The sequence below is a fragment of the Mya arenaria genome, chromosome 9, assembly GCF_026914265.1.
Source record: "Mya arenaria isolate MELC-2E11 chromosome 9, ASM2691426v1".
NCBI classification, from domain to species: Eukaryota; Metazoa; Mollusca; class Bivalvia; order Myida; family Myidae; genus Mya; species Mya arenaria.
In genome coordinates, this window is record NC_069130.1 from 43,100,331 (window position 1) to 43,127,436 (window position 27,106).

General features: G+C 34.7%; 1 long non-coding RNA gene across 4 annotated transcripts; it reads right to left on the reverse strand.

The window, feature by feature from the left end:
• Positions 1-5,450: 5,450 nt before the first annotated feature.
• LOC128246648 (uncharacterized) lies at positions 5,451-27,025 on the reverse strand. 4 transcript variants are annotated; one of them, XR_008263308.1, is made up of 11 exons: positions 23,973-24,053; positions 23,101-23,220; positions 21,957-22,099; positions 20,914-21,048; positions 20,468-20,552; positions 16,643-16,703; positions 15,255-15,506; positions 10,931-10,988; positions 10,539-10,594; positions 9,274-9,381; positions 5,451-8,712 (listed from the first exon to the last, which is right to left on the reverse strand). It is a non-coding gene; the product is annotated as an uncharacterized LOC128246648 (long non-coding RNA). The 4 variants fall into 4 exon arrangements; XR_008263311.1 differs by having other exon boundaries at positions 21,953-22,099; XR_008263309.1 differs by lacking the exons at positions 23,101-23,220; positions 23,973-24,053 and adding an exon at positions 26,930-27,025.
• Positions 27,026-27,106: the final 81 nt, after the last annotated feature.

The window sequence follows — 27,106 nt, forward strand, 5'->3', positions numbered from 1 at the left end:
GTTTGTCTTTCTAATAGGCTCATTATATAGACATACGAGACCTCAGCTGAACACTGACCTCCGCCTACTGGTTGTCGTCCTAATGGGCTCATAATATGGACATACGAGACCTCAGCTGAACAATGACCTCCCCTTACTGGTTGTCTTCCTAATAGGCTCATAATATGGACATTAGAGCCCTCAGCTGAACAATGACCTCCGCCTACTGGTTGTCATCCCAATAGGCTCATTATATGGACATACGAGACCTCAGCTGAACAATGACCGCCTACTGGTTGTCGTCCTAATAGGCACATAATATGGACATACGAGACCTCAGCTGAACAATGACCTCCGCCTACTGGTTGTCGCCCTAATAGGCACATAATAAGGACATACGAGACCTCAGCTGAACAATGACCTCCGCCTACTGGTTGTCTTTCTTATAGGTATAGAGGACAATGACCTCCGCCTTCTGGTTGTCGTCCTAATAGGCACATAATATGGACATACGAGACCTCAGCTGAACAATGACCGCCTGCTGGTTGTCTTCCTAATAGGCACATAATATGGACATACGAGACCTCAGCTGAACAATGACCTCCGCTTACTGGTTGTCTTCCTAATATGCTCATAATATGGACATACGAGACCTCAGCTGAACAATGTCATCCGCCTACTGGTTGTCGTCCTAATAGGCTCATAATATGGACATACGAGACCTCAGCTGAAAAATGACCTCCGCCTACTGGTTGTCGTCCTAATAGGCTCATAATAAGGACATACGAGACCTCAGCTGAACATTGACCTCCGTCTACTGGTTGCCACCCCAATAGACACATAATAATGACATACTATCCCTCGGCCGAACAAAAAGTGATCTTCGCCTTCTGGTTGTCGCCTTATACAATATATTAAATGGATATTATAGTCTAAAACTGTATATCTAACGGCCTCCGTTTACTAGTTATCGCCTTAAACAATACATAATATGGACATTCTAGACTTCAACTGTATATTTAATGACCTCCGTAAAACGGTTGTCGCCAAAATAGGCACATACTAGACATCGGCTGAACATATAGTTACTGTCTACTGGCCGTCGCCTTCTACAATGCATTAAAGGGGCATTCTAGTCTTGAACTGTATATTTATTGTCCTCCGTCTACTGGTCGTCAAATTGGAAGATCCTTATACGAACATTCTTGTCTTGAGCTGAACACATAATAACCTCCGTCTACTGGTTGTCGCCTTCTACAATGCATTAAAGTGGCATTCTAGTCTTGAACTGTATATTTATTGTCCTCCGTCTACTGGTCGTCAAATTGGAAGATCCTTATACGAACTTTCTTGTCTTGAGCTGAACACATAATAACCTCCGTCTACTGGTTGTCGCCATAAAAGACACAGGGACATACTAGAATTCAGCTGAACATAATGTTACCTCCGTTTACTGGTTGTTGCCTTGAAAGACCCTAATACGGACGTTATATAGTCTTGAACTGAACACATAATGACATCCGACTTCTGGTTATCGCCTTGGCGGACCCTTATACGGACGTTCTAGTCTTGAACGGAACTCATAATGACCTCCGTTTACTGGTTATCGCCTTAGATATATAAATAGTGACCTCCGCCTACTGGTTGTTGCCTTATAAAATACATCATACGGACGTTATAGTCTTGAACTGAACACACACATAATGTACTCAGTCTACTGGTTGTCTTTTTACGGACCTACATTTTAGGGATATTATAGTCTTGAATTGTATATTAAATGACCTCCGCCTACTGGTTGTCACCTAAGGAGACACAAACATGGGGAACAAAGCCTGAGCTGAACATATAGTGACCTCCGCACACTGATTGTCGCTTTAAGAGACTTTTTGAGGGACATTTAAGGCCTGCGCTGAACATAGTTATAGTGACCTCAGTCTAATGGTTATCGACTTAAGAGAAAACACTTGGACATATTAGGCCTGAGCTGAATATAAAAAACCTCGACCTGCTGATTGTTACCTTAGGAGACACTATAGGTTTGAGCTGAGCCTATATTGACCTTCTTCTACCGGTTGTTGTAACTTGTAATGGTTGTCCTTCTATACGACACTATATAGGGATAGACGAATATTGTTTTTCTACAGTATTGACAAAAAATCACGGTGACATTTTGTTATTTTACATAGAATGCATTTTTTTAAATAAAGATGTTACGGGTTGCGAAATACAACGTAAATGGACTTTCTACGTTTAGCTATACGTCTATATGGTTATATTCTAATAAGGCCTATATGTACGCACAAGGGGCCGTATCTAAATTGGTACAGTACCTAAATATGGAACACCCATTATAAAAGTGTTTTTTCCGATCGAGATCAGTTTATTTACAATTTCAATCAATAAAGAACATGATTAATAACACTTTCTAACATCAGGCCAAGAACAGTAACTATGGCAAAAGTTGAGTAGACATTTGCTACGTAGTTTTATAGTTGAGAATAACCTAACCACAATACAGTACGGCATCGCTTTTTCACAATAAAATTTTAATATTCATAGCTCCGCCCAAACTACATATACTGGATGTCGGATAGCACTGGCCAGATAATGGTCCCCAGCTTTATATGAATTTAGCTTCGTCACGGATTTATACAAATGCTTGTTGTCTACTGCTTGCTGGCTGTGTTATAGTACTGGATGTTTTCGCTTAGCATAACCTTAACTTATTAATTTGAATTATAAATAAACTATTCGTTCAGATTCACGCAAGCAGTTATTAGGCAGTAGTCAGCAGACATTTGTCAGTCTGTAGATAAAATCTAAAATTAACAAGTTTCTAATATATGGCAGCAATTTGGAATTAAGAAGTAGTAAAATCTCTAAATGTGCGTAACATTTGTATGAATGCACATGTAAGCAGTAATGATAGAACAAAGATTTACCATAATATCAATGTAATTTACATACAAGAATAATACATTTATATGAATATCATATATGGCAGCTATTTGTAACTAAGATGTAGTAACATCTCTAAATGTGCGTAACAATAGTATGAATGCGCATGTTAGCAGTAATGATAGAATATAAATTTACCATAATATTAATGTAATTTACATACAAGAATAATTCATTTATATGAATTGATTTTTTACTTAAATACCCTTCCATAAGCGTCGGTATATGTATCTGTACTAATCACGTGACTTTCACATGCTAAATTAACGCACTATAAACTGGGAAACCATCATGCGCAATTTTTAAACGGGTAAACTTAGTAGAGACAGCAACGAACAGAAACATAGAACAGAACAGAACATTTATTTTCAAGAAGGTCATAAACCCATCTGGCAAAACATGTACATATACCGACGATTTCTATCACGTTAAATGATGTACCATAAGTTTCATAATAGTTTGTAATGATAATTCTAGACATGTTTTGAGGAAATACTGTATTTGCCGATTTTGGGACCATTCGGTGTCTAGTCCCTTTAATGTTTCGATTGTAAGTCAATGTTAATTATTTATATTTTGGCATGACCGGACTGCAAATGGTGAAATTTAAACTAACTAGCCGAAAAGTTTCAGTAACGCTATTGGAAATTGAGCTATTTTGGGCTTGAATTGACAGATATCTGTTCAAATGAGCACCTGCCAATTGGCTTTTGGTGTTCGTTCATAAATCTTAGTAAAATTACTCAATTGCAACAGTTGAAACGCAAGAAAAAGTAACTAAGGGTAACAACTCTGTAATACAACGGAGCTCTAAAATAGAGCTATGGTTCTTGCACACTGCACTTCCTTTCAGTATGTTCTATCATTGTATGAAATTTATTTAAATTCCATCCATAAGTTTGCCTCGGACCGACCCACCGGTCAACCGACCACAGGGTGACTCCAATGTACCCCTTTCAATGTGCATGTTCCAGAATTATACATTCTGTTTTCAGTGTTCAACCAGTGATATACACTGTACATGTTCTAGAGTTATAGAATCTGTTTCTTAATCATCAACCAGTGATATACACTGTACATGTTCTAGAGTTATAGAATCTGTTTCTTAATCATCAACCAGTGATATACAATGTACATGTTCTAGAGTTATAGAATCTGTTTCTTAATCATCAACCAGTGATATACACTGTACATGTTCTAGAGTTATAGAATTTGTTTCTTAATCATCAACCAGTGATATATAATGTACATTTTCTAGAGTTATAGAATCTGTTTCTTAATCATCAACCAGTGATATACAATGTACATGTTCTAGACTTATAGAATCTGTTTCTTAATCATCAACCAGTGATATACACTGTACATGTTCTAGAGTTATAGAATCTGTTTCTTAATCATCAACCAGTGATATACAATGTACATGTTCTAGAGTTATAGAATCTGTTTCTTAATCACCAACCAGTGATATACAATGTACATGTTCTAGAGTTATAGGATCTGTTTCTTAATCATCAACCAGTGATATATAATGTACATGTTCTAGAGTTATAGAATCTGTTTCTTAATCATCAACCAGTGATATACACTGTACATGTTCTAGAGTTATAGAATCTGTTTCTTAATCACCAACCAGTGATATTATACAATGTACATGTTCTAGAGTTATAGAATCTGCTTCTTAATCACCAACCAGTGATATACAATGTACATGTTCTAGAGTTATAGAATCTGTTTCTTAATCACCAACCAGTGATATACACTGTACATGTTGTAGAGTTATAGAATCTGCTTCTTAATCACCAACCAGTGATATACAATGTACATGTTCTAGAGTTATAGAATCTGTTTCTTAATCATCAACCAGTGATATACACTGTACATGTTCTAGAGTTATAGAATCTGCTTCTTAATCACCAACCAGGGATATACAATGTACATGTTCTAGAGTTATAGAATCTGTTTCTTTATCACCAACCAGTGATATACAATGTACATGTTCTAGAGTTATAGAATCTGCTTCTTAATCACCAACCAGTGATATACAATGTACATGTTCTAGAGTTATAGAATCTGCTTCTTAATCATCAACCAGTGATATACAATGTACATGTTCTAGAGTTATAGAATCTGCTTCTTAATCACCAACCAGTGATATACAATGTACATGTTCTAGAGTTATAGATTCTGTTTCTTAATCACCAACCAGTGATATACAATGTACATGTTCTAGAGTTATAGATTCTGTTTCTTAATCACCAACCAGTGATATACAATGTACATGTTTTAGAGTTATAGAGTCTGTTTCTTAATCACCAACCAGTGATATACAATGTACATGTTCTAGAGTTATAGATTCTGTTTCTTAATCACCAACCAGTGATTTACAATGTACATGTTCCCGAAATATAGATCCTTCTTCTTCATTATAAGGATTAATGTTATGTATCGTTGGATAAGTAACATGTGAACTTCACTTATCCACAAATGCATGCAATTATAAACTCAACTCTACAAATATTTTGATGTTTTATTCAATATCAAATCGGTTACTGACAAACACAAGACGTATCCAAGGAAACGGACCAGAATGTTTTAAATCCTAAAAATATCAATCAATACAGTTAACAGTGCTAGGATAAATTTTAAAACTCTGTAAAAAACACACTTCACCAGACTTATATATTTTAAACATCTTATTGAAACTGTAACATTTCTACTAAATAACTTTGCTTTTCTGTTTGACAATCTTTTTAAAATATTAAAACATGTAAATATGTACATAACACCATATCCAACAATCAAACAATACAGACAGTAAACTATATGACTAGACTATAAATACCAATAATTGAATATGGTAATTTCTGAAAAATCTCAAACAACAATTCTGTGAGTTAATTTTTATCCATAAAATACTTCTACAAATATCTAAAACATCATATAAAAGTACCTCTCTAAAAAAAGCACATTGAGTAAATACCGTAAGTTTCACATCGCACAGCATATAATATCTATTTATAACTGATGTTAAAGTAACAATAAACAATTAGTGTTTGAAATTATATTTTGTCCAATGGGATGATATTATTCCTCAAATCTGCCATACATTTAGTTTGATTATTATTGATTTAAATCATGTGAATCAGTAGGTTTAACCAGCGGCTTGGCAAATAGACAAAATATAATCTCAAACACTAAGCCGGTCAACCTTTGTCCATGACATAAGGTTGAACTTTTTGGAAAAGTGTAGATTGCTGAATTTTATAAATTGTAACAACATTCCGCAATGTTTGAATTTAATGATTTCTCAAAGCAATAGTATCATGCATACAAGGATATCTGTGATGTTTGGCACATGTTACCTTAAAATCTGTTTCAAAACGTATAATATAGATTCAGTAATCAACAAGATGTTACATACAAAGTTTATTAAGGTAATCCATCCAACATAAATGCAACAAAAGGTTACATGTAGTTTAAACTTACAAAATGTTATGTTAAAGAAATTTTATGTTTTCATCGAAAACTTTTTGTATAAACATTTGTGTAAACATTATAATATTTCAGAAACTAATTAATACAATTGCTTTGTTGTCTCTTTTTAATGTTTTCTTATGATATCTCCTTTTATTATACTTTATCATTTAGCATTATTATGGTGATATTCAAAAATGCAATCCATCAAAAATAATATAATGGTTCATCAATATAAATTTAAAAAGAAGTTATCTCGATGTTAATTTATAAACAAGTCTTCCTTTTGAGGCTTAATTTATTCTAATAATGTTTGTTTCCACAAACGCAACCATCCCTATATCTTCCTCCCAAGTCTTCATTTATTTGACGATAATGTTTTTTTTGGTAAATTCCTTATAATGTGCATTTTCTGAGTCAACATCTTAAAATTTGGATAATTAACAAATAACAACATCACCTCTGTAATGCTTTTTCAACAACAATGGAAGTATACAATGTAAACAATGGTCCCATTACCATGGCAACATAACATAAAATATAAATTAAGTTAACAAACCAATAAAACAGAAGACGATGTGTAAACACACATTTTACATATTTCAAAAAAAAATAAATTACAAAGTTCATGATCATGATAAAAAAAAACATATTGAAGACCTCCAGCACGGCTGTTGTAAGTTCCAGCAGACCAAACGGATTTATTTCTTTTTCTGCAAGCAACCCTCAATGATGTTGCATTTTGGGAGGGTTTAGTTTTCATGCAACAGCAAACCACAAATATAAAACCTAGCGAATTAATCAATTTATCAGTGCTTTCGAAAATTTAAATAATGGCCTTGTAGAATTGACCAGAACTAACAAATCTGAAAAAAAGTGCCTCTCTAGAATAAGGCAATCAACAGCAACCAATACACACAGAAAGCACTTAACCAAAATAGTGGTCAAAATTACCACAAACACAAAAAAGCCTGACATATGCTCAATAACTCCAGATATCTAGAGTACAAGAAAACAAGGTAAACATGCTTTACTCAATTCTATGTGACAGATTAATGATGAATATCAGTTCAATTCATTTGATTTTGGTCCAACTGCAGTGGCTCACATGGTTAAAAGCAAACTACTGGCCTTGACCGTACACACATAGGGTAATGAACATCAAACATATAGCACCCATTATATACACCTCCACTGATAAAAACCTTGTTTGTTTGGTTTCTTTTTTCCACAGCCTTGACCTTTTCAACTATTCTCTCCTCTCTAACATGAAATTCTAGCCTTGACCTTAAGCGTAATAAAAACCCTTGATCTTGTTTTTTTTTTCACTGAAGCCATGACCTTCTCTCCACTCTGACTTGAATAACAGACCTTGACCTTACAGTGATGAACAACATTGACCTTGTTTTTCATCTAAGGCCATGACCTTTTCAATGTCCCTTTCTCTATACATTGACCTCAGTGTCATAAACACCATTAACCTTGACCTTCTCCACTACGCTCTCCTCTCTAATTCCAACAACTTGCCTTGACATTAAAGTAATGATCACCAAATATCACCCTTCTACCATACAACTGGTAAAAGTCTTCATCCAGGTTCTTCTCTAACACTTTGCCTTTCCTTTACCTTGAGCAGCTTGAGTCCATGTCTTATTGCAGTATAAATCATCGAGTAATATGTGTCATTATTAACCTCTGTGTTTGTCGTGAGATATTCTCCGTCAAATTGGTCAGTATCGTAACCTGATGTACAGTAAATTTAAAAATGAAATAACTTTTCTTAATCAGTTTGTATTTCAACACGATTCCATTATATCCATGTTTCAAAATTCTCAATAGCATTAATCCTTGCAAATAAATTTCAATGTATTCTACAACAAAATCCTGATTAACGTCTTATTTTTCAAATTAATCATTGGGCCTTGGACTGAGAATTTCTCATGACAATTATCAAAGGAAAGTTTTCCTCCCCATTATCTTTAAGAGAGGTTTTAGAACCGCATATATCTTGATCAGCCTGCATACTAGTAGTTTCTCCATCAATGTTCCTTACAGTGTCATCATCTTCTTTATTGTTTTCTCCATAAATTATGTGAGGATCCTTATTCTCTCCGGACTTGGGTTTATCTAATGTTCTAAATGGCTTATCATCTATGTGGCTAGGCTTATCAATTTCAAGCCGTTGACGTTTCCGTGACGTCATCTCCTCTTCACTGTTATCGTCCTGCGCTTCAATTTCAGCATTTTCTCTCCATCGCTGTTTTTTTGACTCGTGTGATGCTATCATCTCGTCAAGGGTCACTGTAATAAAAATTGGCATCAACCTATATTGTGCGCCTATATGTCATTTGGACTCCTGCAATGGTAGGTCATCTGAATACAAATACAAGTCTGGGCAAATGAATATTCTTCAAGTTTGTGATTAATAAACATCAATCGTTTTACAATAAGTAATAGGTGATATATGATGATTCCAAGGGCAATTACACTATAAAGCGGACTTAATCAAAGTCAAAAAAACTTTGTCAGGAACTACTTTTCATCATGGGTGTGGTTTCTACCAATTGTGAAGTCGTTCCATGAAAAACTGTAGATAAGGAAGAAGTTTAAGTCTTAAAATGATATTAACCTACAGATAGAGAAGGTTGACAGACTGCCAAAGTGACGTCTATATACTTATTGTAGTCTCAAACTACTCATTATTTTCAGCGATGTTCCGATGATCAATTATAATCAGAAATTATAATAAAAAATTGATTGGTTGAGCCTGAAATTGGTGACAATTAATTGTATTTGGTCATAATTGATCATATATTCAGATTACTCCTGAACTTGATCAACCCTGTTGTACGGACTACTTACAGCCTCCCTGTCTCTCCATCAGCACCTTAGGATTCCTGTCTTCTACGAGCCATTCAGTCTGCATCAGTAAAGGGGGACTCAGATCACACCAGGGCGCAATGTCACAGTCTGAAAAAATGACAGAAAGATGAGTTCAAATCCAATTTACAGTAGATAAAAGAATAAGAAGCACATTTACTGGTTCATTTATCACCCGAATATTGTCTCACAAATATTTGAGAGTCCGATACATCAACTGTAACTTACAATACATGTAAAGTGAATCATACCATCTTGATGAGACTTTTTGTTTATAATAAACCTGAGAATGTTTGAAAACTTACTCATCAAAAAGGCTTTCATAATTTAAAACTCATTATTTGAATTTTGTTTTTTGTCAGAAGTAAAACTACAACTTTAACTACATAGATAAGTGTCAAATATCTGAATATTTATAATAGGGTTCATAAACAGGAGGAATACATAAATATGCCAAGACTTGTCCGTTTTTCTTGATTTGATCCAGGGCTATATATATGTGTATTGGCACTTGCTGGGGACGGGTATTATTGGCAAAGCATCGAGATCTAGAACAATATTTCATAAGCATATCTCAATATATCGTTGAAATAAAAATAAATAATGTATAGTAATTAATCCAGGGCTATATATATGTGTATTGGCACTTGCTGGGGACGGTTATTATTGGCAAAGCATCGAGATCTAGAACAATATTTCATAAGCATATCTCAATATATCGTTGAAATAAAAATAGGTAATGTATGGTTACTAATTAGGTTTCCCTGTTCATATCATTATTATTTCACTTTCTGTTTCGATAATCCATAAATTGCAGAACTAGGTATCAATAATGTTGTGCATCCCTAGAACAGGCTTTGTCAATTACTAACCAAGTTTAATGTAAATATTCTGAATGGTTTCTGGTATATAGGGTATTGTAGACCTACAGTAAGGACAACATTAGTGAATGGCAGTGCAATTTCTATTGAACAACAACCAAGCTTAAGATTGCATAAAACATCTCTCCAAACCTAGGGGCCCTTTTTAAGGGTGTGAGTGGTCTAGTGGTTTAGGTGTCTGCCCGTAACCCAACAGGTCTCAGGTTTACAAACCATGGGAACATTCTAATGGCATCTTAGAAAGGACACAGTACTGGTTTCTGCTCAGGCAACTGACTCGAGAGTGATTTACATCAGCAACTCACATCAGCTTTCAGCTATCCCAAAAGTTGTGTGAAAATAAATATAACCAGAACACCTCCGTACCTGTTTCCACTTTAGCTTTCTCGAGGTCATTCAGCATGCTCTTCACCATTGTTGCTCTGTGAAAAAATAAGAAGAGATGTTATCAATAAAAGTTTGATCAGCCAGGGGTTGTCAGCAAGATGGATAAGTAAATTTTTTCTGAGTTCTCCTATTTCCCCCACAGCATAAGACCACACTCTCGCGCAACATGACATGAGTGTGACTGTGTGACTAAGCTTAATTTAATATTACTTTCTTCACTGTTGTAAAAAATAAAGATTAAAATAAATAAAGTTGAAAATAAATCAATTGACCGCTGTCAATCATTTAAACACCACTTTACATGCTTTAGAACCAGCACAAACGCCAGTGAAAAACAAATTCTAATAAGGCAAGTCAAACTCCTTGCTTACTTGACGGAATGCTCAGCCCAAAGCTGCTGGAGGGAGGTGAGGTTGTCTTCATGGCATTCTGAAACATGAATGGGGAAAGTCTTAATACTGTTTTGAAAATACTGGGCCGATTATTTAGAAATTTGTTAAAGTAAGCAAGTATTAATTATAGAAGTGTTAACTTTTAAGTCTTAACTTCTCTAGAAGATTAATGAATTCACTTGTGATCTGCAGTATTTGTAACAAATGCTGTTTTAACAGTACCTGTCTTATTCAAATACATATGAGGATATCATCAACTTTTTATGTCTACAAGATAACAACAATATCGTTAGTCACATTGTTAACTTTCACAACAATCTGAACAATCCTCCAAATGTTTTCAAGAACCAACAACAGGGCTATTGTGCTATCTCATTTCTTTAAATTGACCATTGCAAATGCTTGCTTGATTTGTTTGATCGACTGCAACTTAACATAAACAATTTGAAATATGAAAATAATATGCCACTAGGAGTTCCCATTAACTTGGTTTTGGCAGTCCTGGAACCTGTCCAATGAAAAATCTAAGTCAATTTAAGTCGTAAATTGAAAATATCTTAGTCATATTTTGTTATTTTGATACATACTTGAGTATATTGAAAATAAGCCAATATATAAAATGAATGTAAAGTTGAGGATATAAAAACAAGAGGCCCATAAGGGCCTATGCTCTACTGGCATGGCTTTTGTGGTCATTTTTATTCAGAGCATGTATGTATCCCCATGGGTAAAAGGCAACAGACATAATTATAGTTCACGTTTTGTGTTTGGGTTACCTGAAAACGTTGCACGTTCAACATCTGAGCCCAGAAAGTGTTGTAAGCAGATTAGTTGCATGAACTATTTTAATATGTGCCAAGTAAAGGTCATCTGACAAAAAAATGCTTTCAAAACTGTACTCATGGTAAAAATTTCTGTAGTTCTAAAATTAAAAAAAGTTGGTCAAAAGGTCAAAGTCAAGGGCATCAGAGGACAACATTGATGCTAATTTGCATTAGACATGGTCTAAATATCATTGCTGAAGCTTTAAGAATAAAAAAGAAGGTCATAAGGGGGTGGGGCCAGCTTTGGCCCCAGAGGCATATTTTGAGCCTTGTGATGCCATAATCAAAATAGCAAGGGTTTGCAAAGCTGGTTCCGACAAAAAGATTTTAAAACATTCCAAATTTAAGTATACCAAACCTGTGAACCAGTAAAGAACATGTAAACTTGGCTAAAAATAGAATTCACTCATGCAGACCTGGCTAAAAATAGGTTAACTAAAAGTAGAATTTCTTTAAAACTTTCAAGGCCCATAATCTAGGCATGCAAGGGCGGATATGGCTGGTAAGGAACCGAGCTCTTATTGATATCTAAATACTGTACAATTTTCATCCAGATACAATCAAAACTGAAGACTGTATCGCGTTAACAAGAAATTGTCTACAGACGCACGGACAGACAGACTCACATACTACCACATACTAACTAGTATACCAAGTATTAAGTTTCTGGGAAAAAGCGTTCTAAAGTTATTGAGCAGAAACCATTTTTAACTTAAGGTCATTGCCAACATTTTGTTTTTTACCTGAAGGTAACCTTGACCTTTGACCTTTTGATCTCAAAATCAATAGCAGGGATGATAACAAGGCCAAGTTGCCAATCCTGAAAATGTCTGCTTGGAGTTCAGTGGGCCGCTAAAGGCCCCCGATGGGTCCAGGGCAAAGCCCTGTGGGGGGACAAGGGGGGCGAAGCCCACCGAAGCTTTCAGTATTTCAGGGTTTCTAATACCCTTTTTTGCCTTAGAATAGTGTTAAAGGAGTACACCGTTCGGTTTGGTAGATATAATTATGTCCAACAGGAGACTGCCGCAATCAGAACAATTATCAGGAATCTTCACAGGCATAAGACATGAACCTTACATTTTGGTTCAGTTGTCCACTTCCCATAAAACTCAAATGGCTATGATCAAATGCCTGTGCATGAATAGTCTATACTGTGGGATGTTTGATAAATAATAATGAATAACATATCAAATATCAAGCTTGCAAATGTTTATTGTAAGGTGTTATTTATTCAAATTTTATATATCAGACATAAGAGTATTTATTCCATTATCTGCACATTTGATGAGAATATAATATTATTTATTATTATATATATTATTCCAAGTAATATCCAAATGGAACTGTAAATGCTTTGGCAGGGTAACCGTTGTGGACATGGCGGGCTGTGTCACCATCAATGTCTATGAGGTGAGGGACAAGTTGACGTATTCTGGACTCCAAGCCAGATTTGTTCTCCTCATGATGTTACAGGTGTCCAGTAGCACACACTCTAGATTGTCCCAAGGTAGTTTAAGACTCTCAAACAGGCTTTCATATTCCTTGAAAATTGATTCAGAATCAGCCCTTGTGATTTTTAAGGAGGACAAATGTCTCAACACTATTTCTTTCTCTATAGCACAAAAATAGCTGCAACAGTTTTCTCATTTTATGTGTTTGTTGACTCATCTAAGTTCAAACAAATCAGAGTATCACTTAACTCCTCCACAAGTTCATCATTGAAATGGCTTGCCTCTCCGTAAGTCATCTTATATGATGCTGTACACCTTTGAAGTTTTGATTCGCTGAGAGCTTTTGTATCTTTGGCAAATGTCTTAAGTAAGACTCACAACATGTGGTACCAGGGAGTATGGAAGGTCATGATCAGCCATAAATCCAAGAATCATGGCCCCTGAATTGAATTGTCGGTCATTGACAGGAACAACCGGATGCACTGGCTGAGGTGTCTGTTGATCCCTGACTTTTGGAACCATCAATATACCTGGAAATACAAATTACAACTATAGAAATTAAATCTCACTCAAACTGGGTCCTCAAGAAGATTTGTTGAACTGTCTCAAATAGAAAATAAACTGATTGCTCTTACTTAATATATATATTACTTCTACAAAATATTAATTCATTTTTTCATTAAATTTTAAACCACCCAATTTTATCTATCTATCTATCTCTGTTTAATGTCAACCCCTCTTCCGAGTGTTACTGACATGAACGGTGCGCGCCGGCTTGTTAGTGAAAAAATAAAACACTGATGAGGCAAATCACATCAGAAAAGGGTATAAAAGAGAACAAAATTTAAGTAACATGATAAAAAGTGATTGGTGAACTGGTAAAAGGATAAAAACACTGCTCGCTTATCTAATGCTTAATGGTTGATACAGCCACCTTGAATGTGTCAGGGGTGGGGATAGTGATTTTCTAAACCTTCCATTATGGTCAACAGCCCCTTCTTATTGAGAACAATGCTTCAGACATTATGAGAACAATAAAGAAACGGTTTACATCGTAAACTTCAATCTGCCAAATAAAATTTGTAAAATAAAAATCGTTTATTACAAAAAAATTCGAATCGGGATTTCCGAAATATTGCTACATGCGCAAAAAGCCATTCTCAGTTTTAACACATTCTATTAACTTTAAAAGTAGCGTTTCGGGAGTTTCTCTTAAAACTAAATAGCAAATATACCTTTAAATCGACGAATCGATGTTTTTAGAAGTTGGTGGTGGTCGTCTTTTTCCAATACTCGTTTATTAATCTTCGTCGTCTGTCATATCCGGATACGAACCATCCGGATACATGTTTCTTATTGTCCGATCGGAAATTTCCGTAATCACCTGACGCTATCTTAACCAATCATATAGCTCGATTGGCAAGATGTAAATAGGTTCGTTAATTTCCGGCTTTACACTTCCGGAAAACTCACCTTTCGTACCCATATTGTTCGAACATAACTCGAATCGCTCCCTATACCCATCCCTCCCTAGAAAAATCTCAACGGATTTACATATATATTAAAATCGATCTGTGGGGCCTTAAATCCGGAATTCCGGATTAATCCGAAATTTTATCATCCCTGCAATAGGGGTCTTCTTCTAGTCATGAACAACTGGCATTCCAAGTATGAAGTTCCTGGACCCAAAGGGTCTTAAGTATTTGAGCGGAAACCAATTCTTCACCTCAAGGTCATGGTGACCTTGACATTTGACCTAGTAAACCAAAAGTCAATACCAGTCATGACCAACTACTAGCATACCAAATTCCATCATTATTGAGCAGAAACGAAGTGTGACGTTCAGACTGACTGACGGACTGACCGACGGACAGGGCCACAACAATATGTCTCCCCATGAAAGGGGGTGACATAATTACTTGTATTGACCTTACTTTGTGGGCTTGCATCAATTAGCAAATTTTAAGATGTTTTCTATTAACTAAACACAATGCAAGGGAGATAACTAGACAAAAACCAAATACATACTTCAACCGATTCTTTCCCTTTGCCAACAAGGAACAGCACAGAGAAGATGCAGCGAATCTGATGCCACAGGAACGCCCTCCCGACGATCGTGAGTTCGCACATTGTGAATCCGTCATCGGTCTCATCTAGAGTCTTGACTTCAACCTCCATGATTTTTCGAACATAGTTGGTAATGCCATCTTTAACATTGAACTTGCTGAAGTTGCGGAAGTCATATTCACCAATCAATTTTTTGCCGGCTTCTTCCATGAGCTGTGTTGAATTAAAAAAATCATAAAATCAGGAAATTCAGATGATGTTTTTCTCCAAATCAATATTTCATGAAAATCAAAAAAAAAATAAAGTCACACTCGTATTTAAATTCAATACATAAACATATATAACAAACAAATTTTGAGTAATAAACCTTGCTGCTTACTATATAATGCATTTGTGGAAAATATATTACCGGTAACAAGATTGTAACTGTGTATTTAAAAGATGAAAACACACAAATATTAAATGACTGGTGAGTCCTATAGATTTACAATGATCAACTATCATTTCATAAGGTAGATATACAGTGTTTTCTGCACCTTTCTTTCAAATTAAACATGCTATCCTTCATAAGAAACATGGTGTTGTATACATGTATATTCTTCCTTTTTGGTAAATTAAAACAATTGAATTAAGTATGGTACATCTTATTTGGGAGTAGAAGTGCATCTTCTTAGTTTCCTTTGGAGTTTGCTACCCAAAAAATATTTTAAGCATTTTTGCCTTAAACAAGAGCTTACAAGTTATTACAACATAAAATTAATCACTCTTGTTGGCACAAGGTTGTGCGAGTATGTGGTCTTGTTGAGGGGTAAAACAGAGTACTTGGAAAAAACCCTCTTGGTTGGTAACCATGGTAACCACACATCAAACTCACATGCTGTTTTACCAACCCAGATTGCCTAGGTCAGAAGGGAGTGTACTAACCAATGGCTAACCGGACATGCTTTATCTTTGAGGTAGGGATGCGGGTCTAACAATCAACACATCGTCTTTACCTTCCGAACACATGTGCAAAGTCATTTTAAAATATGACAAAAATACAGTCAGGACACAACAAACTATATGGTATATGCATATATACTATATATAATGTCCTGGGCTGATCTTCATAAATCATCTTAAGTCAACTCCATACTCATTATTTTATTAAATGAAGTATCAAACTTATCATGATATAATAACTTGATACAATCTGACATATTTCATTTTCATTGCTTTAATTCGAGATTCATACTTTTATTTAACAGAACACTGAATTCTAATTTGACTATGAACGTTTTAGAAAATTGACTCAAATTAAGAAATGACTTGGGATGTTTTATGAATACCGCCCCAGGTTTATTACTTACCAGTATATTTAGGTCTCCTTTAGGGAAGAAATACTTGTACGTTCTTCTCCTGCAGCTGAACCTGAAATGATACCATTGGTTGACGGTATACCGTAGGAATCCTCTTTCCCCGTTCATCAATGTACTACAAACATGTCAACTGCTCAGACCTTGCCAGTCTTGAATGTGTTATCTAAATATATGTAACAATTTCAAATTTAGGGAAAATGTTAGAGTTTTTCACATCATCAAAGACACCAATGCTATGTGACAATACTTTCGTGTAACTTGGTATACATAGCAAAACTTCTATAGATTGGAATGTATGATGTTTATTTACGCCCCCATCGTCTTTGACCCAAGTAAGGGTATCAGGCTTGTAAGGTAGTGGGGCTTAGTGCACAGGCAGAATGAAACCCACGTAAGGGCAACCCTGCTTTTAAAGTGCGCCAGAGTAAAGCAGATGATATGACCTCGTATTTACCTACCAAAATACAGGTAGTATTTTCAGTGATGAGCCAGAGATTGGAGGTCAAGGGTCTTACAAGAGTCTGCAACAAGTCCACACTTATACGGTTTTGGCAAACAGTTTTTAAAGAAATACAATACAGTTTCCACCAACGGAGCATGGATTTCATCTAACTCATAACTTAAAGCCATAAGTGTTATTGATCAGGATAAAATAATGATCAGGTATTGTCGATAATCGATTGCAAAATCTATCATCAAATGTGGCGTATTCTCTTAAACAAGACGCCAATGCGGCAACGCCGCATTAAAGCCGGATTTTTATTTGACGATGCAATTTTGCAAACCGAGGATTTGAGCTAGTGACCTAGTATTTTTAACCAAAAAGACCCATATTTATACTGAGCATGTATGTAAAGTAACCAAATGCCATGAAAACTGAAAAAAAAAATCAATATCCTGCAGGAAAGAACTGTAATTTATGCTTAAATTCTATTATACTTTAATGTGACTATGATATCCTGGAGAAAAAAATGTAAAAGTTTCTTGAAAATCTATTATACTTAAATGTGACTAAGATATCCTGGAGAAAAAAAATATAAAAGTTTTATGAAAAGTTTCATGATTTTTAAAAAAAAAATTATGACATCAGGAAAATATTTCCTAAGATTTGACCTAGTGACCTAGTTTTTGATATGAGGTGACCCATATTCACAAATGTTTAAGACAACAAGCAGACAAATATTCTGAGCTAGTTTCATAAAGATTTGACAAAAATTAATGATTTTTTTATGGCCGTGGAATTCTTTCTCCTAAGGCAGTAACTCTGTAATTAGCTGAAATAGAATTGCAATTCCTGTACACTGCACTCCCTCTCATTATGATCTATCACTGTATGAAGTTTTATTAAATTCCATCCAATAGTTTTCAAGTTATGCTCAGGACAAAAAAGGCCAATAACTCTGTAATTGGCTGAAAAAGAATTGCGGTTCCTGTACATTACACTTCCTATCATTATGATCTATCACTGTATGAAGTTTTATTAAATTCCATCCAATAGTTTTCAAGTTATGCTCAGGACAAAAAAACAAAAACAAAGGGCAGTAACTCTGTAATTAGCTGAAATAGAATTGCGGTTCCTGTACACTGCACTCCCTCTCATTATGATCTATCACTGTATGAAGTTTTATTAAATTCCATCCAATAGTTTTCAAGTTATGCTCCAGACAAGAAAAAGGTAACAAAGGCCAATAACTCTGTAATTGGCTGAAAAAGAATTGCGGTTCCTGTACATTACACTTCCTATCATTATGATCTATCACTGTATGAAGTTTTATTAAATTCCATCCAATAGTTTTCAAGTTATGCTCAGGACAAAAAAACAAAAACAAAGGGCAGTAACTCTGTAATTAGCTGAAATAGAATTGCGGTTCCTGTACACTGCACTCCCTCTCATTATGATCTATCACTGTATGAAGTTTTATTAAATTCCATCCAATAGTTTTCAAGTTATGCTCTGGACAAGAAAAAGTAACAAAGGGCACTAACTATGTAATAAGCTGAAATATAATTGCGGTTCCTGTACACTGCACTCCCTCTCATTATGATCTATCACTGTATGAAGTTTTATTAAATCCCATCCAATAGTTTTTAAGTTATGCTGCGGACAAGAAAAAAGTAACAAAGGGCAGTAACTCTGTAATCAGCTGAAATAGAGTTATGGTTCTTGTATACTTTTCAAGTTATACTCCGGATAAAACAAGCATTTTCAGTGAAAAGATATTACCTGCCAACGATGGCTTGTTTGTGCTTGATGGATTGTTTGTGCTTGAAGGTTAAAAAAAATCTCAGAAAGAATAAGATGAGCACATTGGTTTATCCCTTTCCGAGCCAAATTATAAAATATCGACCGGGAATACTTTATGATAAAAAATTTTAACGAAATAAATCAGAGGGATGATTAAATAAGACTGTCTTTTCCGAAACTGCTTACTCGGAAACATCAATCATTGCAAAATAGTACAGTATAAGATAAGACGCCACCTTTAAAAGGGGCGTCTTATCAGGAACTGCACTATTTTCAACAGCATAGGTATGCCGTGAATGGGTTAAAAATCGATATTACAAAACTAAGGGGATGTCATTTATTATTACTTAAATAACACAGGAAAAATGTGAATACTAGGTTTTGCTACTTAAAACAACAGTGACACAAATACAAAAGATATCTTTACTCTTCTTAAAGTGGCGCTAAAATGCATGGATAATTATATATCAGACAGTGTTATAATAAATGTAAATGATTTGATACCATATTCATTCAGTTGACTTCACAAAGGCACATGTTTTGCCCAGTTGCAAACATGGATATTTTAATAAATCAAGGGCAAATAACTCATATAGAAATTACACAATCCAAAATATAAATAAACAGGCATCATCGCAGTATGTTGGTTCATATTTATTTCAAGTTTCAAGAATTTCTACCGACTAGTTACTGAGAAATGGCTGTAAATGAGAGTTTTTCAAAAAATCAAGGGCAATAACTCCAAGTACAATTGACCAATCAAATTTTTTTTTGGACGGGCATCATTCCAGTAGAGTGGTTCATATTTATTTTAAGTTTCATGAAATTCTACCGGCTAGTTACTGAGAAAACGCAGGTGACGGACGGACGGAAGGAAAGACGGACCGAAGGACGGACGGACAACGCCATTTCAATATCCCCCTCCCTATTTCATAGGCGGGGATAAAAAGTAACAAGGGGCAATAACTCAGTAATAAGCAAGAGTAGAGTTCTGTTCTGTTCTGTTCTGTTATACTCCGGACAAAAAAGGAATAAGGGGCAATAACTCAATAATAAGTAAAAATAGATTATGGTTATTGTACACTGCTCTTCCTCTCATTATGATCTACCATTGTATGAAGTTTGATTACCATTGGATAAAACTCTTGATTTTATTACATAAAATGAAAACTTTAACGCAAAATTGTTAACACCCGCCCGCCCGGTTTTTGCCATTCTATAACCCGTATTTTTCGATGAAAAATCCGGCTAAAAAGGCAAAATAGTGTACAACAACTGTATCAATAATTTGGTATTCAGCTAAAACATTAATGGTCTTGGATATATACTTCGTTACAAACAAAACACAGCAGAAGATTTTGCATTCATGTTTTTACCAGAAGTAGTAAACATCAAATAATAATTAAGTTTTTAATAGCCCGATACAATGTGTTCTTAACACCCTAAGCACCCTATTTATTTTCTGCAATTCCCTGCCCTTTATATAACCTGGCTAAAATTCTAGAGGCATTGTGTTCATGTATTTATGTATGAAAAACAGACTGTACTGTACAGTATATATAGTTCCTTACCAGGTCTTTCATGCGCTGTCATCCCTTCTCTCACCTTCACCCCGACCCCCGACAGCAAGTTGCCGCGTACATCAAGAGAGACAACCTGGAATGTACAAGAAATGTATTTTGATTGCCACTTTTGAAACTCTGTTAACCTCTGTCAATAACTTAATATATTGTTGCATTTGGTCAAATTCTTTCTGAAGAAAAACAAATTTCAAAATGTATCAGTTGTTTTTATTTATATGTGGTTTTCTCCCTTGGATTGAACAGCAAGTTTATATTCTAAATCTGTTAATTTATTGTTTTGACATTCTTAGTTAGACTATTAGGTAATTTCATTTGAATATAAGCTGAAGGCAATTGTTATTGAGTACTCTCAAAAACAAGCACTAAAAATATTGATACATTATCAAACTTCAGAAAGTCAAACTTTTGTCTGGGTAACTGAAAGATGTGCATACCAGTACTTGGACTCAATAAGCTTGCACTTTATAAGGGCCTGGAACAGTTCACTTAGTGTGTTCCACTTCCTCTGTGCCAGCATATCCTGTGTAGTCATGGCCGAGGTACATGATCGTCAGGGCTACATGGTGTACCTGTGAAAGAAATCGTAACAATAAATAACATAACTTTTCTTACAAATAACAAGAGCTGTCACACAGCGCGCTTGACTATTCCGCCGCTTTTCAGTGTAAGGATTGAAAAGTTTTGGCGAAACATGCATGGATCACTGTTAGATTAGATTTCAATGCAATTGACATGATGTGCTGAGATATTAACATAAATGTGGTTACATGCAAAATTTTAACCAGAATTTTTAAGTGTAATAATAAAGGCCCATTATTTGCAAAATACAGTTATCTAACTTGGTTATTCAGTTGAATACCATTGTATAAAGTTTCAATGCAATGCATCAAGTAATTGCTGAGATAATATCCTATGTGTGCTAACATGCAAGACCTTAACAAGAATTTCTAAGTCGCATAATAAAGGGGCAAAAATTATATAATATGAAAGATAGAGTTATCTAACTTGATTAAATAAGAAGGTTAAATGGTTGGGAGCCTGTGTGTAAAGTTTCAATGCAATACATGATGAATTCGATGAGGTATTGACTTAAAAGTGGTTACATGCAAAATCTTAACAAGAATTTCTATGTCGAATAAAAAAGAGGCCATTATTTGAATTTAATGCAAACTAGAGTTATCTTACTTTGTTATTTATGTAGATTGGATGGTTGAGTACCATTGTATAAAGTCTCAATGCAATACCTCAAGTAGTTGCTGAGATATTAACCTATGTGTGCTTGAACGCAAAACCTTAACCAAGGGGTGACGCCGAAGCCGACGCTTGGGTGAGTAGTATAGCTCTCTTATTCTTCGAATAGTCGAGCTAAAAATCATACATGACATGGTTATAAGGCTAAATAATCCGAACTTTTCTATAAACAAACTGGAAGTGTTTATGTATACAACGTCATTATGATTAAAGATGATATACGTACTTGTTGAAGTCAATGGGACGAAACTTCTTTTTCCTCTTCATAGCCATGCGGGGCATAGGTGGAGCTACAGGGTTCTCTTCTTTGCTGGCCCTCTGAAGCACCTTCACATGAGTCTCAAGCTGATGGATTCTCAACATCAGCTCCTGCAACATTGTACATAGGTCAATGGCAGGCAATAATAAAAGCAGCTCCAAGTTTTACTTAATAGGGCAATACAGATGATGCCAAATAACCAATATATATTATTCATTAGTCTTCTAGTGTTTCCTTTGTGAATGTTTCATCATAAAGCATTTATTATGGGTGTGATAAAACTCACAGTTTATTACTTCTTGCATAAAATGGTAATGATATTGTTCCAACTATTGATCCATAAGGTAATAATTGCCAGATTAAGAAATATAAAAGAAATCTGATAAAGATAGTTTCTGGTAATTTTTTAACACTAACGTCGATAAACATATCAAACTGATAATCCCGGGGAGCTTATTTACCCTCGACATCGGGTTATACCTATTCGGCAAGCACACAACGTTTTACATTAATTCTACAGTTTTTAAAACATGTTTCTGCTTCATTGATTGTAGCGTGGGTGCTATGGACTATATGTATATATGTTAAATTTCACACAATAAGTAAAAATCTACGGTAAGAAGGTCAATATTAAAATAATATCTTCATATTCTATCGCATACATTTTAAAATCGAACAATTCAAATAGAATGAATACATAAATAGAAATTCTACTAGAAAGAATTATACTCTATGAATATAAAAAATAAAAAATTACAAACATTTTAGGCTCAGCCTACATTTATATAAAGAAAGGGTCTGAATAGTAAAAGAATCTATGAGAATAAATGTTTCATATATATGTTTAGATAGAACGTATCCTTGGCATTATATTAACCAGCTAATTCGAAAATTTTAAAATGAAATTGTTGTTGTAGTTTTTTGTTAGGACTTATTAAACCTGGGGCTACCCATGGGGCTGGCACACAGGGGCTTAATGGAATTTGGGTATTTATAGGGTGCCGATATGTAGTACAGTGAATCTAAGAGTCCTCGTGTAAACCAACCACAGGGGCCGCCCCAGGTTTATTGAACGGCATGATGGTAAATGACAAATTAATATTTTACTAACAATAAAGTTAATGTCGCTGTGTGACCAGGCAAACCAGGATGGAGAATGTAACCAGTCCCAGCATCAGATTTCATCCTGTGGTGTTACAATATGAGTTGGGCTTGCCAAGGATTTTTTTAACTTGAAAAGAAATAAAAAATAGGAATTGTTTGTTTCCCCAGGAGGAATTTAAAAGATACATTAAAACCGTTTCCGGTTGGTAATTAAATGTTGGCATAAACAAAGACTATACTGATTATTAGATTGAACACAATCCTTTTCAAGGCCACTGTTAAAATTTTAATTTATATTTTAAAATGATATAAACATTATTGACATAAAAAATTGGATTCTCACCCAGGAGGAACGATAAATAGATAATATGCAATGGCTGGTTATTAAAACAACATAGAAACAAACTGCACGAAGCCTGGTCTCCCTGTAAATGTGTGGGGTTTAAAAGTAGAAAATGAAAATAGAAAAAATATTCTACAGGGGTCAGGCTCCGTTCAGTATTGTTAATTATTCCCTCGCTCCATGATAGAGAAAAAGCGAGTTCGAGAGTTGCTTCTTTTTTAAAAATCTCTTGTTATTGGCTATGAAGTGTTGTTTCACATCCTGTGTCATAATTTTATGTTCTAAACGTCTACTTTTTGTACCAAACATTTAAATCTATGTCACTTGTGTGCATTTCTTTAGTCCTTGCAGTCAAGGAAAGTTTTCATTCACACACTACAATAATGAGCGATCAGGGATACTTTTTTATTATTTTGACATTTCATGTGTATCCCTGTAACGCTACAACTCTCTACCATTTAACACTGGGCGAAAGAATATATAGTAATATTATGCATCAATGTTGAATAATAATGATATAATTGTTACAAATGTACCTGACAGTGATCTTATCTGGATTAAATTTGTCGTTAGAGTCGTTATATTAACATAAATATACTCTGGGTCATGAAATGATCGTTGCAGCCCACCATTTTGTATACATGTTGATTTTTATCGAATAAATTTGTACCCATCCGTCAATGATAGATAACCCTCAAACGCGCAGTCACTGTTATCCTCGCTTTTCTATGTATTGAGCAGAGCAACACAACCTGTGTTCAAAATAAGGGTGATACCTAATTTGTCTTTTGTATAATGTCAAATAGAAAATTACATTAATTTCAGAAGATAAACAATAAATATTAGTCTCACAGTAAAGCTATCATCATTCTCATAATCATCATCATGTAATCATCATCATCACTGTCATAATCATCATCATGTTATCATCATCCTAGCTGTAATCATCATCATCATCATCATCATCATCATCATCATCATCATCATCATCATGCAGCAGCAGCTGCAGTAGCATCGACATTATAACGATGTACAAGAAAACTTTGCATGCTATCTGAACTCTTTCTTTTTAAGGAGTCCATATACTAGTATACTCCAACTATAAGAATAACTTGACAGATGTTTTATATAGATATAAGATAACTCTCAATTAGAACGTACATACAAAAAAATGCATATCACATATATCATGTCACAGAAAAACTGATCGAAGCGGTTCGGATGTGGATGGAGTCAAAATATCAAAAACATCTTCAATGTCATCACCAGATCCTTTCTTCGTCACCAATAGTGTTCTTTTGTACCCTTTGGCTCTTGGAGAAATTATCTTCGAACACGTAGCACACTGCATTTTTTAAATATTATCCATTCAATATATTTCTTGCATTATTCCGATTCTAAGAAATCTTAAAGGAACATGAAAAAATAAATAATGTTCAATGTGATCACCAAGATGAAAACAATCGGTGCAGGTATCAGCATCAAACAATTTTGGCATACATGTGAAGCGATACTATCCAGTGTTCATTATTTAGCGGCTGCTTCTTTAAACACTCGGTACCACTCGGCCATTTATAGTGGCCAATCTGTTTGTATGATAAGCCCGCGATTGGATTCAAGATCATGTGCGTATGAGTATGAATGTAATAAAGCTATATTAAACCATTCCGTTTTGGGTCTGTTAAATACATTACACTGACAACATTACACCATTTGCCATGGAAACCGTTCGCGGCTCCCGCTTTGATCATCCCGGGCCCTTTCGTGGACAACTTATGATATTTCATTATCTTTGCGATTGCTGATACTGTTAAAATATTGTACAATTTCGTTAGGTAAAAGTTTAACTTTGAACTTAAGAACGAACAAGTAAATAATACTACGGCATTGTTGGAAAACAGAGATGCGACTGCTTTGCTGCCAACTGCATGGATATGGAAAATCCATGTGCTACATTATCCCGCCATTCAGCTCAAAGACCAGCAGGTTATCATTACAAATAGATATGTACATTATTATTAGTAGTAGTAGTAGTGGTAGTAGAAGTAGTAGTATCAATAAATTAATTAATTACAAATTGACAAAAACTACTCACCATGTTAAAAGGAACATGCGTATTCTCTTTGAAGTCATTAGTTTTTACTGCGTATTTGCACATAATCATATTGATTATCCGATATGTTTCACATAACGTGTTATCCATTTCTTATATTAAGTTTGAATATATTGTATAATACTAGACATAGTAAAGTAGCAACCTATGCTGCTGCTTCTGCTGTTCTGCTGCTAATGGTGATTGTCAATGACGGAAATGCACAATCCTCTCTTGTAGTCAAGTCATTATATCTATACAGTTTTATGTTTTGTACTGTCTCTATGTATCATTCAAGGAATGACTGTGTTGTTGTTGTTTTATGTGCACAGTTATATGTATTATCTTGTACCTATATAAGTCATACCGGTACATAAATTTATAAACAATGCGCGTATGTGTGAAATATTTCATTAGCTTGTAGAAGTAAACACATAGACACACAAAATCACTGTCTAGTCTCCCGGCAATTCACCGCCAAATTTATCCATATATCGTTAAAAAAACTACCTTAAAATTAAAGAAAAGTTATTTTTAAATAATTTTTACATATGTATTGACTTGATACGTAGTATGTAGAAAACAATGTTGAAGCCCTAAATGCGCAGTATCACGGTGGAACGTGAACTATGTGCTTACTCACTGAATTGTGACTACTTCCCCCTTTATAACCTTTATTGATACATTCAAATACATATTTCATAAAACATGTAATGCATCCAGGCGAATAAGCTATGTTCTCCCAACTCGATACATCAAACACGTTAGCGTTCAGCGCATTGAAATGGTTGCATTTAAAATAGTGTTATTTAACCGAACCTATTAACGACCAAAACATTCGAATTCCTTTACCCCATTTTCTACATGTACACAACCTGTCAGATTTGTCCTAGATTTACAAATAAATGGATACAATCGATGCATGTAAGTGCATTATGGTATCTGCACATTTTTTTTCGGCATAATGACATAAATAAATGTGTGTTTAATAGTAGGCAATGATATTTTCGTAGAAATTTGAATTTATAACGAAGATAATTTAAAAATTGTGGCCGCGAGGATCCTCTGCGCAAGGCCCGTTCGCTACTTCATTTACTTGACTGCTTTAAAGTTGCATATTTTAACAATTTCACACTAATTGTAAAAAATATCATTCATTTAATTTAATAACAAACTCAATAAACCACACTTTAATGCATACTTCATAACAATCAATATGTATTTGAAGTCTTTGAGAACTACTATGTCTTTACCATTATATTTGTTATTTTACCCCACCCACTTAAATGTGTACTAAAGTTGGGTATATTAAAACGTCAAAAACTTTATTGACATTTACAAAAAACGGTAGAAATTTATAGAAAAATGTATAAACTGATGTTCATAACATGTTTTACTCACCTATCAATATATTTGCCAATTATGCTCTTCCTTTCACTCGTATCGATAACTAGGAAATTAAATGCGGAAATAAACCGGTAGTCACCTTTGTCGCAAAGGGGTGCGGGGTGATACAGGAATCCAGTGGATTTCACGTGAAATCCACTCAAAACGTGAAATCCACTCAGAACTCAGTTA